The following is a 17,683-nucleotide window of genomic DNA, read 5'->3' as shown; positions in this document are numbered from 1 at the left end:
AATTATTTAGGTTACAAGAGCAATCTTCTAGAAAACAATAGGGTTATTTCTGCTACTTGCAATTTCTCAGGTTTTGATGCTTGAGAAATATGTTGTACCTGTCAACAAACTGGTGATTAAACATTGTACAATTTTGAGATGGTATCTATAAAAAGTATCTGTATGAACTCAGTGTAAGAAAGGAAACACTGCTAAGAGAAATGACTATTGGGATTTTTTATTTTACAAAAAGCAAATACTTAATTTTTGTCAAGCTAGAAAAACAAATGATGCTGTCAAAATAAGGTATAGATCCAAAAGCTAAGAATGTACCTACATATGTAAAAGGATGTGCCCACATACTGTTGCGAAATACAGTTTCATGTTGGAGGCTTTATGCATAATTTCAGGGACAGATAATAGAATGTTTTAATCTGCATTTGAAACTATCAATTATCTGCAATGCCATAAAATCCCATGTGCCCTGTGACGTTATGTACCCTTCACACCATCTGTACATAGGGTGTATCTATACATCAGTATAGATAAGCATATGAACAGTGCTTGCATTGCAACTTGCTCAAGAATTTATCCCTCACTTTGAGGACTGACAGTGAACACATCACTCGTCTCTGGCAGGAAGAGGACATTTTACATGGAAAGTTACTACACTGATGTGAAAATTCAGTTGTAATATTAATTATGCAGGAAAAAACATGCTGTACAGAGTTACCGTTCTGTGTTTTCTTGGTCCTTCTAACTGATATTCTTTGCTCTACGTGAAGCCTGTAGAGATGAAAGTTCTTCCAACTTTTAGTAAATGTTTGGCTGCAATATCACCTCATTGTACCCTTCTGTACTCTTCTCCTAGCCACTAGAAAATGTCATCCTTCAACAGCTTCTGATAATGGTCATCAACAAAATAATTTATTTTCTGTCAACACAGCTGAAGTGTTGCTTTTCACTTCATAGAGAGAGAAGAAGAAACCAAGCAAGGTGCTACCAAGGCCTTTTTATATTCCTAAAATGCTTTTTGCCTTTGTTATTCATGTTGCTTTTGTTATTCATGTTGCTACATTATTATTTGCTGTTCAGTCCTGTATCTCATACAAGTCTAAAGCATTAAAATAAAAGATTTCCAATTTCACTTTCAGATGTTGGGAGAAACTTAAAACCTGCCTGGACAATCAGATCTCATTGGACCTGCTGTAAGTAGGGAGTTGCACTGACGACTCCCAGAGGTCCCTTCCAGCTTGGGCTTTTCTATGATTCTCTGTTGCTCAGTGTGAAAAGTTAGAGCTGCGAACAGGCAGAGTATTGGGTGCTTTAGGAAGGTGTGGGTAGTCAGAACACATGTTTTGGGGCATAAGCTGTCATTTGGGGGATCTTAGAAAGGGGCTGGTTGAGGAAAAATTACACATCTATTAGCCTTTTCAGGAAACTTGCAAGCAGAAGATGCCGCTGGAAGAAACTAACAGCAGACACTAATTGCTTACAGGGTATAAAGATTGACGCTTTCTTCAGCTTACTAAAGACTTGCACTTGCCAACCGGTAAGGTATTTTTTGGTGTTGACTGTAGCTCAGTTTCTCAGAGTAAGGGGTGACATTACATGTTCAATAGTGTTCAGTCTGTATTTGAGAAAAGCCTTGGTAGAACTTGTGAAAAGAAAAAACCCTTTTCCGCTGACCCCAAGGCCTCTTGCTGGCTGGGGCTCTGTGAGTGTGTGGATGCTGCCTGCCCTTTCCAGGCAGCTCAGCAGCAAAGGCACATGCTGCAACGCGGGTGGCTGCTGCTGAGGAACCCCCGTGCCCACAGCCGAGCGGGGCTCCGTGAGCTGGCACATTGCCTCAGCAGGGCCAGGCCCTCCATGGGAAGAGCTAGTTGTCATCACAGTTCAGTTAGCAGTCGCAAGCCTCTTATGAATGTTCTAGTACAACAGGCTGTTTAATGTAAAAGTGCACATTTCTTCCCTTTTTTTGGTAAAGAAGCATACAATTATTTTCCTTTAGAGAGATGGCTGTTTCCTTATGTGGTGAGCATAAACTTCATGACAGCTTGAGCTGGCATTTCTTTTCAAGGACTATTAAGTCTTTTGAGTTTGAAAATAATAGAGCAGGGCAAGTGTATTACTATCATTCAGTAATCTGGCTTTTGAATTAAGTTTTTGCTTTTGAATATAGAAGCATATGCATATTAATATGGCACTGTATGCATGATCTGTATGCATAATATGTGCATATATTTATATTTCTGGCATATGCTGTAATTGAAAAGACCTGTGCAACAGCAGTCAATGGACTAATATGTGGAAGTGGACAGGATTTACTTATCAAAAATCTAATTTTTACATGACTTCAGCATTTTCAACATGCAAGACATGTAGTGATCACTTCTGATGCTATGAATAGTTCAATTATTTAAATGTATTCCACTTTCCAGGTTTCAAGGTCACAGTGAGGTATTAGCTATTCCTTTTCTTTTGTTATCATATAAGTATTATGGACCACTTATAGAAGAAAACTTCTATTAGAACAAATGAATATATAACCAGGCAAGTTTAAAAAATAGTAATCTGAAAGAATTACAAAGTAAAGCAGAGCCTGAAGTAGACAAGTCAGTATTCTTTGTTTCGAGAAGGTTAAAGGTGTTTTAAATGCATTATTTGTGCCATATCCTTATGACACAGTAATTGTGAAATTATTTTTGTAAATCTCATTTGAAAGTGAATGCATTTAAAAAAAATATATTCAAGTGAAACCAAATGTCACCTTGACTAAGCCTGCTCAATGCAGCATATAAATGAAATGCTCATCTTATTCTCATTCTGACTACCAACCTCCTTTTTTTTCTTCTTTTTTTTTTTTTTTTTTTTTTTTTTTTTTTTTTATGACTGCAATGCTGAAAAGAGCAAAGTCACAAAACTCTGCAGGATCCTTCATTTTCTTAGCTGTAGGTATATTTATTGAGGCCATTTATTTCAGGAGAGGTCTGTATTGTACTTTGACAAACAAGTTCAGTGTACTCTTTTCAAAAAAATCTAATCACCCTTGTAAATGATTACGTCTGTGCTTTGTTTTATGTTAATATGCCTCCAAATCTGGTAAATTTAAACATTAGTAAAATTTCATACAGTATGTGGTATTTCGAGACAGATGTAGTGTTAGACATTAGAAATTAATAAAAATCATAGTGGCTAGAGATGTACAGTTATATGGTAATCAGAAACTGACACTGGTAGGATTGCCTATGTACTAACAAGATGACTGATACACTGTGGTGTTTTCCAGAAGATATGGAAATATGTGTGCTTGATTATTAATAATCAAAGATGTATATTTATTGGTTCCAAAGACAATCTGGATGGTGATCACAGACCCTATCATAAGATGCTTTACAGCAAAAAATTGGAATTGTGGTGTTTGGAGAGAAAATAAGTTGAAAAATCAGCCACTCTGAGCAGTTCTGGTTGCAGACAGTGCAAAGGAGTGCTGCATACTTTCACCCCTTGTGATTTTTAATGTCTCTAAGTAATGTGCTGCACCCTCCCTATCAAAGAACCAGGAAAATGCATGCTTCTCCACCAGAAATACATGTTTATATTCTGAACCATAAAGAGCTAGTGCTTACTATATACCCACAGTCTTTGCTTTAATTTTTGAACAGCTAGATGGTGTGGCTTGAATATTTAGTATGTAATTACTGTTTCATTTTATTATCATACTGTTAAGTCAAAGATCAAGATTCAGATATATGAGAGAGAGAATGCAATTTTGCTGCATGTCTCAAAAGGCTTACAATCCAAGTAAAAGGGTGCACCTTCCCTGCACTTAACCTACTTCTTTCTTCTGTTGAGGTTGTTAAGAGCCACAGCTGTAATACTAAATGAACTATTTGAAAACTAGTAAGGGTTTTTCTATAGTACTCTACAGTGTACTCCCTGGTATGAAAGTGATGATAACAGAGACTGAGAAAAGTGTCAGTAAACTCAGCCAGGATGAGCAGACCGCAATCTGCAGTGAGCAGACAAAGTTGCTGAATTATTTTTATAAGAATCACAATAAAATGGGGGTTATAAGTAGGATGTAATAGAAGACAATAAAAGAGCTTTTAGAGGAGTTCCTCCACAGTGGAGAAAGTATAAAGATACTTGTTGAACAATGTAACAAGTGGTTTGAAGTATTGATATTAAGACAGATTGGAAGTGAGGGTTTATTTTGAGCAATAAATGAAAAAATTGCAAAGAGCTGTGCAGCTGAAGTCAGGTAGCTTGTGTGTTAAAGAACAGCTATGAATGGCTGCCATGTAGTTGGAGTTGTGGACTAGGGAAATGGTGGGAATGTACATAAGCAACTGAGACATAAAAAAACCTGAATTATGTCAGAAAGTTTAGTGTAAGACTGAAGGGGTTTTCACTTTTTGTTTTGAGAATCATGAAGTTAAATAAATATTTGTGTTGAGAGAACAGTAAATGCTTATATATGTGCACTTTATTAAAAAGGGCTTTGCAACTTTATGAAATTATTAACAACTTCATTTTGTGCAGAAGATCTCGAAGCATAAATTTAAGAGGTAGTTGAAATGAAGTAAAATGGGAGTCCTGGGCTTTGAGATTATATCAGTAGCAGGTACAGAATATAGGAAACTGCCTTGTGAAATAGGAAAATGATCTTTCAAGCTGCGTTGTCAGGTCTGGGATACTTTCAAGGAACTTGTTTCTGTTTATGTGCAAGGGTGCTTTCATATACACTTCTCCTACACCTTCTCATGTAAAGCCATGCCTCAGCCTTCTTAATATTTAGTATTTATCTTCTAATGGCAGATGGGTGATAGATACAAAAAATACACTATTACTATTAGTGTCCTGTGGAGAATATCAGATAATGAATTATTTCTCTTTTTAACAAGCACCAAATATATGAAAATGGCAGCATTTTAGTACTTTCATTATAGCATTTCTGTCTACAGGTCATGCTATTTACATCTGTAACATTTCTTCTTATTGCTTAGCTCTAAAAATGCTAGATAAGACAAATACAATTATATGCCACAGCTTTATTTAAACTGTAATTTATGGAAGATATTACTGAGTTATCATACAGGTTTCTTGTTGAAGTAATATTCAAGCTGATTTTTTTTTTCTGATATTTTTAGCATTAGAATTACTGATACTCTACTCAGTGTTGGAAGTGTGGGAAAAGCAAAACAGCAAAAAATCTGCAAAATACACATTTCCTTAACACATGGTGCCCAGAACAAACACAGGATTGGATGGAGATCCAGTGATTTGTGTTGCCATGGCACCAAGCAGGAATGCAAAGCAAGGTGAAGGCTGCACAGTCCCGTTCTTCCACTTATCTCAAGGAACATTTGACATGACTATGCAGATTTATCTCCTACTCTTCCCCTTCTCTCAAGGACTGTTTTGCAGTAATCTGCGGACCTTATCTCTCATTCTTCCCATTTTGCCACAAAAATAGTGCACACCTTGCACCAAGGAATGTGCTGTGTTGTTACTCAAGAAACAATGGCTTGACCGCAGTCCTACCCACTCACACATACACGCTTGGATAAATACAACCCCTAGTTTGTATCTAACTCGGAGGAATGATAGTCTGATACCAAATTGGAGGGACAGATTGACAGGTTTGTATACTCCACGCGCCTGCCCCCCCTCCCCTGTGAAGGGACACTTTTTGGTAAGATTTGGGTTCTCAGCTACTCGGAGTGATTACCCAGGAATTGTGTGTGATTGCAATTGGGGTTTTTGTGTGTAGTGCTATATAGCCAGACTACAGTGCGTGCATTTATTGTAGGCAGTCTCAAAGATCTGTGGATGTGGCATAAGAATAATCCTGACTGCTTCTCTTAAATGCAACTGGACCTCCAGCATACGGGCTGCTCGTGCATCTGGTGTCAGGTCTATAGTTACAGCCCCAATTGACATACCTATTAAGAGAGAAGTCCAGCTGCCACTAGCTCCTCTAATCTCTGAGAATGGCTAGAATGCAAGGGGATTCATCTCTTACCAAATTAATTCATTACCTTAAATACAACACTCAGTTATTTACATAAATTTAAGACTTAATTTTGCATATTTATATACATGTCCAGGCATACAAATATATATGTAAAATGTTCATTAACATATTTGTATAATAATAGATCAAGACTAACGTATTTAACGCAGAGCAACAGCACAAGGCATATTCTTTGATACTGTAAACTGTCTGACCTTCAGTGGGTCTGACTAAATTTACACTCTCTGGATCATACAGAGCTAATTCAGTCTCCCTCCTGCATGGGCAAGTATTGACATGTAAGTACCTCAGATGGTAATTTAAAGCTTGCTAATGCATTGCTGAGAGCTCCCTTGAATTTCAAAGGTGCTTATATAGATATGAGAAAGAAGAGAAAGTTTTTCACAGTTATCTTCACCACGTTTCTTGCTGAAATGGAAAATATCAAGAAACATTGAGTTTTATTAAAGATTGCCCTGTTTATTACAGGGCATATTCTGACTCTCATGACTTAAAAAAACCCCACAACAAAACACACAAAAAACCCAAACAAAAAAAACCCAAAAAAACAAAACCAGAAAACCAATGTTTTGAAAGGGTTATTTATTTATAGCTTTTGCAAAAATCCATGGTATTGTTTCATTGAATTCAGCTTGTTGGGAATTAATTCTATGGTAGGTATGTTTCCACCATACATTTTGATAATTACAAGTTTATAGGTTTTGTTTCACATATTAGAATTACAAAGAGAGCAATTAAGATGCAAAATAAGGCAAAACGTTGGCTGTATTAATATTAAAGATGAAAAACATGACATTTACTGGGTTCTAATTTAAATGGCAAAACAAGAGAGCACAATAAAGGGCAAAAACTGGTGGTATTCTTGAAATGATCATCTTAAGATGCATAGATGGAAATATATCTTTCTGTAGGAATAGAAATCTCAAAGTAATGTGCTCCTAATTTATTTTAAAATAAACAATTTTTTAAATTGGTGGCACTTCTAAAAATAAAATATAAAAAAATCTTTCCCTTTAAAATAATAGTAATTGTCTAGGGAATTTGTTTGATCAGAGCTGGATGTTTGGGTAGTAAATATTGTGTAGTAAGTAGGTTATTATGATTCTTTGCTTCTATAGTAGTTCTTTCTACTTAAAATCCTCTGATTAACGTATCAGTCTCAGTGCACTTGGAATACACTGTTTCTGAGGGCCTCTCACAGGTCACTCTTCTTGAAATTCAAGACATGTCCCTATGACTCCTATTAGGAACTTCTTTGTGAAGAAAGAAACAGCTATTTCCAGCACTTTCTTCCATGATAAATACAAATGTTTGACTATTCTTGCAGTTCAACTCAGTCCAATAGGCTTTATCCACACGTGAGAGCTTCTTTGTTTAAAACTTGCTCACCAGAGTCTGAGATTTGACTCTGAGAAAATGTGTTGGTGTGGAAGACATCTCTCTTGTTAGAGGGGAGGCTCACTCCACCTTGTGTTGTGTGGCTTTAAGAAGTCTGTAGAGTAGAACAGGTGTGGCTCTTTTAATTGTATTGTACTGAAAGTTAATTCTGAGAGTCAGTGTAATGATATGTTCTTCTTCCTGAACCCTACAACTCTCCACATATAATCTGTGCAGCATTAGGCAGTTTTTAAGACATTGCTCTCTTTAACCTACCTAACTCTGCCTGTAGATCTTTAACATTTTATTTTTTCACCTCTCTGTTTACTGAGGAACCCGAACATGTTAATGTAATCCATGTCCAGAAACCTCTCCAAGTGTTCAGACATGTAAGGGGTCAGGTGATAGCAGCTTGTTACTAATTCTTACTGGGTCATTCTGTAAATCTGGTTCTGCAGCCCCCATAGGCCTCCCAGAGCTCTTACAAATGGTGAGTTAGGAACCTCCAAGAATGCAGCACAGAAATTAAAAAAAACCCTATAGCAAGTAATAGGAGGTAAAAGGAAGTTTCATGCAAATATAGTCAGTCATCAGAACTAATACCCTGAAGTGCTTAGAAAACCTGGTGTGTTAGGAAGATATGTTTTGTCCCTTGCTTGATGGGAGGCAGTGCAGTTGAGGTGTAGTATAGCACAGTGTTACAAAAATCTTTTAGTAGAAAACTTCCAGCCATGTGAATGGGCTTACGGTGGGATAGGCCAAGTGGTAAGAACGCAAGTTTGGGTACTTTAAGACTGTGAGTGCTCAGGACTTTGGGGCATGTACATTTAGACTTGATTTGTTTTTGAATATTTTGCTTTTATGATTTTCTGTTGGCTTAAGCCAAAGTACATAGAAGTTGGATTTAATTTAGAAATGCTTTAGGATTCATTATGCATCTGCAGTCAAGACGATTATGATCTTATTCAAAACACTCAACTACTTGTTTGTAGTATATATATTGATGTGCACATTTGTCATGAGGCCATGTAACTATGCAACTGTTGTCACAAGGAGAATGCATCAAAATATTCCACACAGGTTAATTGATTGCCATGAGCATCTAAGGAGCAGTTCTCACCCATACTTCATTCTTGATGTCCAGGCAGTTTTCACTCTTGGTTTCCATGTTTCTCTCCCTGGCACAGTCTCCAGAAGAGCAGTGCAGTGAGTTTCGTCTTCCTCTCATTTAACGTAACTTTTCTCTGGGGAGACTTGCCTGTGCTGGATTCAAAGGAAACTTGCTTGAATGTCAGGGACACTGGTTAACACTTCTGAATTGAAGGAAAAATTGGTGTAAAAAATAATAGTTTCCAAGTGCTAGAAAAAGGCAAATGGCTATTTTGGTAGATGTGCATGCTTGCCAAAAGATGTTCAACCTGAGAATTTTGTAGTACTTCAAACTACATGATATGAAATAGTACGTTTACATGAAGTTATATTTTTATCTCTAAGCATACTATGTGTTTGGCATCTTTTCAGATGTGTTAATGAAAAATGCATCTGCTCGAACAAAAAGGGAACGTTGCCTAATAAAATTATTGCTCATCATTAATTTTATGGTAAATTATTCCAGTCCAGTTCAGACTGCTTCTGAATGCAATTTTTGTATTTTGGTGTTAAGGAGGGGTGGAATAATGTTTCTGACCAGAGGAAAATCTGATGACCTGACCTCTATAGCTATGTGAAGGGAATGAACCCTGAAGACAGGGAGAGAGCAGTTTAAGGTAAAATGGCAACAGCACAAATGGCTGTAAATTGTCTGTGAATGCACCTAGGTTGGAGATTAAAGATTAATGAGAGGAGAAAAGTTCTTCAGTATCCCTGAGCAATTTGTCCATTAGGCCAGGGATTATCTCAGATCATACTGAAGGATAATACTAAAGCTTCTGAGAAGTTTTAAGGGTAGATGGTCTTTTTTCAGTGTCTCATTTGTAAGGTGGCATCATTGGGTTCTCTGTAGCACAAAATTAGTTATGTTTTCATTTGCTCCCTAATGAAAGCTCACCTTGAAAGCGTCTCAAGCACTGCATCGATTCCAGCTCACCATGACTTGGCTCAGGTTTCTGTCCAGAATTGACACTCATTTTAACCTGTTTTAACTCACCATCATGTTTGGAAACACGTTTAATGTTGTCTCTTCCTAGTCAGGGCAGAAAAGATCTATAAAGTCTATTTGTTTTTACCCTATAAAACACAAAATATTTTAAATCCTTCACTACCTGCAGTGTGAACATACAATGAAGAAATTCAGTTTTCTTTCTTAGGATAAATAGTCTGCAAATTCTATAGTGTATCCTATAGTATTGAATTAACTTTTACCTGACATTTGAGTTTAATCATTTTCACACCTTCCCAGTACATAATTTAGTAAAATGGAAATAAAATGGCTTGCTGGAAAAAGATATCAATAGGCTCTGTTAAACTTAACTGTTCAGAGATATCAAACACAGTATGTAAGCAGTTTCTTCAGTATATCACAGGACAATAGAAAAAATCTTTATCACTCACTATAATAAAGATATATATTTATATAAAATGAAAAATATTTTTCAGTGAAATTTCTCTGAAGTAATTTTGCTTTAAAGCTAGAAAGTTTCTTCATGTTATTATTCTACAGGCTTATTTACTAGGATCATAAAATCATTTCCCTTTTTTTAACAACCACTAGAACTGGGAACTTGAAACTGTAAGTGTAATATGATCTGTTATTCTAAGTTCTGCTAAGAAATGGTAGAGTATGTTTTGGAACAGAGCTGGTGGATTTTTATTTTTTTTAAATACATATAGTCTTGTTCAACAAATATTTATGTATCCCTAGAAAAAAAGAGAGAGAAATTCACATATGTTTGATAATCATAACAAACTGGGGCAAGAAAATAACAATCCAAAGGAAATTCTCATTGAGAATTACACGGAAAATTTTCTCACAAGAGCTAATACAGCAGCAGCAGGTACAGTATTTCAGCACTGCTGTTGGTCTGTAATATTGGATATTGTAGAAATGAACAAAATCAAACAAAGCTCTTCACAGCTGAGTAACTTATGAAACCTGAACTTCTACAACTGCTGCTCTAAATTGTTGCTCTAGCACTTGCTTATTAAAGATTCTGACTTACTGGTATATGATCAAACATCTTTATGCATGAGTGAGAGGTAGGCTTGTGCTATCAGACTCACTATGCTTGAATACATATTAAGTGAACATGACATTCTTTATAATTATTACTGTGTTTGTTTCAGACGTCTAAAAAATGTAGTTAAAATTTGTAAAGGCAAAAGGAAATATGCTTTGATACAAGTAATACAAACATTTTTGTTCAGAATATCAAAAAGTCAAATTTTATTGTCACAAAATGTAATTTCCTCCCCCAAATTAAAAACAAAACAAAACAAAACAAAAACCAACAACAACCAACAAACAAGAAATGCCATCTGCTTTTGTAAAATGGGCTTTAAAATTTTATATCTAATAGGAGTGATTCAAACGCTGTAACAGAGCAACCCTCTCTTTGGTTGCTGAAGATTTATATTGAAGTGGTGCTGATCCATCGTGCCATGGAACTCCTGCAGCACTTGTCCTCAATTTGTGAAGAATTGTTTTGTTACTTTGCCAAAGGAAACAGTCCATAATATTAGCTGGAAACCTGCTCCTCTGACCTGAGGCAGCTGAGTGCAGCCTGGAAAGATTCAAATGGAAAGAGAATGAGAACTTTTAGTTACAAGTAGAGTCCCAGTCTAACAACCAATGTTTGCAAAATGCTATTTTTTTCCTCCCCATTAGAAACTGTAGAGCTGGCGCTGGAGGAAGCAGCTAGGTAACTTCCAAGTTTTCCTGCTGTCTGGATCATATACAGTATGGGCTTTGTATGAGTCTCAGATTACTTAAACCAGTTCACCCAGTAAATCAACGAAGCAACCAAATCCACTCTAAGGCTTCTCCATCATGATAAACGTCAGGAAAAATTCTCATTTTATTACATAGGTTCTCTCATCCTCTCCCTCTGAAAACTTAACGCCCTTTTGAAGTCCTCAGTAGCTGTCAACAGCACTCAAATTTAATAGCAAATCAGCTCATATTTTGTATTTAACAACACCTGACATGGACCTGATGTTGAAGTACATTTTAATTAGGTGATAAAAGATGTTCAGTCTTGTTATTGTCACCCTTTTCTAATATCCTCCTCCTCCAATCAGAAAAGGCCTCCAACCATACCCTTTCCATCTCAGGAACCCCCAGTTGGGATCAGTATTTTGGGAGAAACTGTGTTGGAGCTTTTGTCAGAGTGCGTTATGTCAGCCGGTGCTGGGTTAGATTGTTGCTATAATGATGTATCCATGCCAAAGAAACAAGACCTTTGATTTTAGCCATCATATTAGATCTTATCTTTTCATTTTCTCTTCCTGGTGAATTCCTGCGACCACGTGCTGCTTGCTTTCCTTACTTCTGTTGCACCTCTTTTTATTTGGGACTGGAACTCCTTTTATGTAGGTTTTAGAAACATTTGCAGCTTCAGAAACACAGAAGCAAAAAACCCTATACTTAAGTGTTAGCATAAGTGTGGGGTTTTTTCCATCAAAGGTGTATTATGACATCTCCAGCCTTATGTCAGCAGCTGTAATGCAAAGAGGCTATTTTACTATAAAACCACATCAGAAGTCACTCTAGAGCATCTGTGGTACTCCTGGGACACTTAAAGTTTTTTCAAGAGATGGTACTGGGAGCTGCTGTAATGCTCTAATAGGAATTTAGAGTACAATGCAACAGTTCTCTTGTTGGGCATATGCTCTCCCTGTCATGCTGCGTTGCCTTAAGCAGTGCTTTGTTACTGGCTCTCCAGTCATCTCTGGGTTAGATTTTGATACAGGAGCAAGGGAGCAGGGCTGCAGAAAGCCCAGGAATCTGGCAGAGTGCAAAATATTTTGCAAAGAGAATTTAAAACATCTGCAAGGAACAGCAAAAAGGAATGCTTAATCTGCCAAAATAAATTTAGTTATTTAAATGGCAAATCTTGCAGCTTTCTGTTGTACCTTTCACTTAATCTTTCTGTCCTTGTGTTTATCATTCCTCACTACCTCTTATGCTATATGCCTTTTGAAGCTGAATCTTACTTAGGGGCATGATTTTAGTCATACAAAGAGCAGATATAATAATATGATCTCTTTCAGAAGAACTTTGAAAGATGAAGACTTCTGCCCACACAAAAAAGGAATGCTGAATCATTTTCCTATTTAACACATCTTCATGAGCATTCATCAAACTGTTCATTTAATCTGGAGCCTGAAGCAATGAGAGTTTATGAATGAAACTCCCAGGACCAGGATCTTCCCTACCATATGTCACTGCTTCCCTGAAAAGAGATGGAGGTTGATACATAAAAACCTGTTTATAAAACAAACTAATCCCTTTTAAATTGTGGGAAATAGCAATGGCAGGTTAGGTCATAGGATATTTTTTTCTGTTTAGGAAGGACCTTTAAAATAAGCATATATAAAAAAATGTATATATACAGACACACAAATATATGTGAGTAGGTATATGTATGCTATCATTAACTATTATAAAGTAAATAGGAAAATTTTGTAGAAAGAATCTTTGTATTTTAACCTCAATTCCTGAACTAAAGAAAAGTTTTATAAAGCACAAATAGAAATGAGGCTTATCCATATTGTTACCTCTCTGTATTTTTCTCATCGTGATTTAGTTATTTTATATTTCTAAAGAGCCTTTTAGGTTACTAACAAATAGATAGATGATAGTCATGGTAGTTTCTGTCAGTGGGAAAAATAAATACTTAAATAACTGAAAAATGTTCCTGTGTGAGAAAGAGATTCGGTCTCAGTTTGGCTGTAGACTGTCAGCTCTTAACATTTTGGGGTCACGCAAAATATGTTCCTGAACTTGTTAAAAGATTTGAATGGATTTATTTTCTTATTTTATGAATATCAACAATTTAACTATGCTGAATACTTCAGATCAGAACTGAGATAAAAATTCCTGATCAGCACCTACAAATGAGATCATCTTGCAGGTATTTTTGTGGGATTTGAGTTTAACGTCATGTTTGTATTAGACCCCAGAAATTCAATGAGTAAGATTACTTATTTTGGTCCAGTTGTCATGAAGAGATTTTGTGTGAGAGGTATGTATGTATACACACGCACACTCTGCCCCTCCATATCCTTAAGTCAAATGGAGGAAGAAACTGAAAAAAATCAGGATAGATCCAGATGCAGTGATGTACTAATCTCCCATGCCCTGTTTCAATATGCTTTTTCTTCTCTTTGTCCTATGGTTTTCTGAATTTCAACTTTGTAAGTGAACAGCCTTCTCCCAGTTTCAATCCAGCTATGAATCTAAATCCGTACTTCTGTAAGAAGTTTGTACCAGTAGTGCCTTATGATGAATTATTAATAGTATCATGCTAATGAGTTTAGTCTTGGAAACCTGATGTAAAGCATGTTAGACCCATTTAGGTTTTGAATAAAGTTGTTTTCAGGTGTTTTGACTAGCACAGGCTCAAATCATGTTTTGACTGTCTAATCTACCAAGTAATATTGCAGCATGAAAAGAAGGTTATGTTGTATTGCCAATTCATGTGGTCGCAGTGGAATTATCTTTTATTCATTTTTACTTGGTTTTATCTCCTTAATAGCAGTTTGAGGATAATTCTTCTCAAGTATTAGCTTTTTTTTCCTTCCCCTTAGGCAAGCAGTGATTTGTCTGTATTTTTTCAACAGAGCTTTATTTGACCTAGTTTTTTCTAGATCTAAAAGATGGAGAATACCTTGAGAACAGATTGTTTTCAGACGTTTGTCTTTCATAGTATTGCTATTACAGTAATGGAGAGCACAGCTTCAGATTATGTGTTAACAGCAGCTCTGCTGACAAGAAGTATATATAAAGCTAAAGCATAGGCGTGGCAAGAATGGAAATGGCTGAGCAAAAAGCATTATAATCAGTGATGAGTAACTTGTAAAGATGCATGCTATCGGTTGACAAGGGTTTCTGCTCTGAATGGTGCTGGGAGAGACTATAATTTGGTGCCTTTTACCCTGTAGCAATGTGAGTCAATTCCCTCAAGGCCTGCTTTAGGGCAGAAAGTAGGTAAAACAAATTTGTTGTAGTCAACAGGTTGATCTTACTTGCACAGACTTTTTTTCTTCTCAGTAAAGAAAAATTAGCAGTCAATGTCTAGCTGCTGTATGCTTCTAAAACTTCCGTTCATAGCAGGAAGCTAGCAGAAGAGTTTTGGAAAGAAACACATCTAAAATCCATCACAACCCCTCAAAAGTTGGTGTCTGTGTACTCACATGGAGTATAAATCAGGATATTAAATGGTCTACAGTTGTGTTTAAGGAATTGCTTATGGTATAAGGCAGGGCAAATAGCTAGTAATTAGATCTGTTGGCTACATTAAAATTGGCCATAATAGTATATACCATATAGTTATCAGTTATTGATATCAGATAAGGTGAGGAGTAATCTAATTGGGAGATATGTCTGGGTTCTCAGGCTACTTCAATGACAGCCATAATATTCAGACCAAATATAGGGGTGTGATTTAAGGAATACATTTAATTTTAAAAGATATGTAAATTCAGAGTAATTTCAATATTTTCACAGCTTCAGACAGATGTGAAGACCAACCTAATCTAGCCTGAATTCTGTGTAATTGGTTTATTCAAAACCAAGTAAAGATACCTTTGTTTCTTTCAAAAACTGTCAGCTTAAAGGGATTTTTCAGAAAACACACAGAGAAGTCTCTCCGAACAGAAAAGTTTAAATGCAAGCTTGTGCTGTGTAAGGTCATTTTTAATTCCTAGTTGGCTTGAAAGACACTGAATGTCAAACAGTGCTAGGAAAACCCTCATATGTAATTAAAGGCTTAGATTGGCTGGAAAGACTCAAGTGGTGGTTTTTACTGCCAAAGAGAATAATTTAATTACTGTCCATATGCCCCGTTGGGCCTGACTGAAGCCCCACGTTGCCTGAATAGACGTGATGAGTGGAAGTGTTTCTACAAACTCACTTTCACAGTGATACACCACAGAGACACTTCTGATTCATCTCGTTGAGGCATTAATGATCCAATAACTCAAAATTTATCTTTAATTATTTGCTTTGGATCACACTGAGCTTCTCCAAAGCTTTTTTTTTGACCAAGTAAAAGTTTCTCATATAACAGAAATCTTGTAAAGTACTTCTGTCTGCCTATATTGTTACAGATTTCCAACCAATGTTTAGATGTTTTCTTTCTCAACATATATTAATGAGTATTTTGTTATTCCTATTATACAGGTAGGGAACTGAGGTTCAGGAAACCCTGCAATTTGTGTGGGGTCACAGAAAAGAGAGGTGAAGTGAAGGCTTTGACAGGTCATCACAAACCTGTCCAATTTGTGTCTCCAAGAATCACTGTACATCTTTCATTCCAGCTGTGGAAGCATCAGCACTCTTTAGATTTGAGGGAATAGTAGCTTTCTAGCTGATTTTAAAAATAGATTGTTATTTTTATTTATTACTTTTTAATACGGCAAACAAAGGACTGTTAGGAATACTGTTCATTAAGCTTCAAAGTGCCATCTGTAACAGGTAGATACTTTATAATACAACTTCGGAGAGCGCAAGAGAAACTTGTCATGAGAGTAACAGTAGGTTAGTCTGGAACAATTCACATGACAAACTATAGCAGTGTTTGATTAAATCTTAATATATGAACATAAAGATTTTCAATTTAGCATTTCTAATATGAAGAACAACTTTGAAAGTAGACTCTTTTTTGCTGCTGTATTGTACTGGCCAAGAAAGATTATGCTGGGAATGCTAGCAAATACAAATGAAGATGTGCAATGTTGTTAGCATTATTGGTATCATGACCTCTGAAACAATTCAAACTTAATCCAAATAAAAATAAAGAACAGCAAGTGTGGTAAGACATGTCTCTCTTTACTGAATGATTGAAGTTTTCTTTTCTGCCTTTGGGTACAAGTATTGATTATTACTTTTCTTCTGCCTTTAGTAATAGGCCACTACTTTTCTGCACTCGTATTTTTGTGTGTTATAGTTTATCACCTATTCATTGCAAAATTCACACCACAAATCTAAAAGCCAAAAACCCCTCCTTGTATTTCCGTGCTTAAAGCCATCACATTAACGCCTGAAAAATAATTTGGAGCTTTCTGAAGGAAAAAAATAATGTTTTCCATTGTTATTAATGTGATTAAAAATAAAACAAAAAGGGGAAAAGAGCATTATGTTTTCTTAAGTTCTAGGGGTTAATGGTATAACTGATTTTTCTGTTGCAGGGATGGTGCTGGTGTGAAATTACTTATTCATTTGCAGTAACAAATTCTGAAAGTGCCTTTTCTGATTACCCTTGGGAAATCTTAGGATGCTCATCTTTGGGAAGTGATAAATGCAACTGAGTATCATAAGAGAAATCCTAGATAAAGAAATGAGTAGTTGCAGTGATTGTACTGGATCACTGTCTGTTTTGCTTTAGTCTAAACCAGAATGATCCCAAGGAGAGACAAGACCAGAAAATCAGCAATTTTTACATCACAGGGACATTGTAGGTTTTTTTTACTTGCCCAAGTTCAAATTTTGCAGCTTGCAATAATGCAGGCTAACGTGTAAAAGAAATAGTCTAGAATGAGTCTTATTAGTCACACACTAGACCACTGCATAACACTATGTTTGTGAACAGACACCATTAACTGGTGTATGGCATGTCTGTTCTGACCAGCCAGGTGTTTGACAAATAGGAAACATCCCTTGCCCTTACCTAATATTTGCTGTCATTTACAATTTTCCAACTTTTTATATTAAACAAACTGAAATTAAAAAGTTCCTTAACCACTAACATTTTATTCATGACTTCGTAAGACCATAAGTCCATAGGGCTGCTTTTAGCAAAAATATGTGCATAAATATATTACTTCCCAAATACTGAGTGTGCATTTGTGCAGAAAAATACATGACACAAGAGAAACAGCTTTGATGGCTGTCAGTGCTTTTTGGTTCCATATGCTGAGCCTTTTTACTTCATCAAATGATACAAACAGGATGTCCTGGGTAAATAAAAGGGTGAATGTGCAGTGTTATATCCTTTAAGAGATTGCATTTCAGCAAGAAGTTTAATATCCACAACCCTCAAGAGAATAGTTAGGGACCCTCCCACCTTTTGTCTATTGGACAGAGAAATAGTGTACAGCTGCAAAATCTGAAGTCAAGACAAAGTTGGG

The sequence above is a fragment of the Athene cunicularia genome (genome assembly GCF_003259725.1).
Source record: "Athene cunicularia isolate RWA chromosome 13 unlocalized genomic scaffold, athCun1 chr13_part1, whole genome shotgun sequence".
NCBI classification, from domain to species: Eukaryota; Metazoa; Chordata; class Aves; order Strigiformes; family Strigidae; genus Athene; species Athene cunicularia.
The sequence above is the reverse complement of the archived record's forward strand: the minus strand, read 5'-3'. Positions refer to the sequence as shown.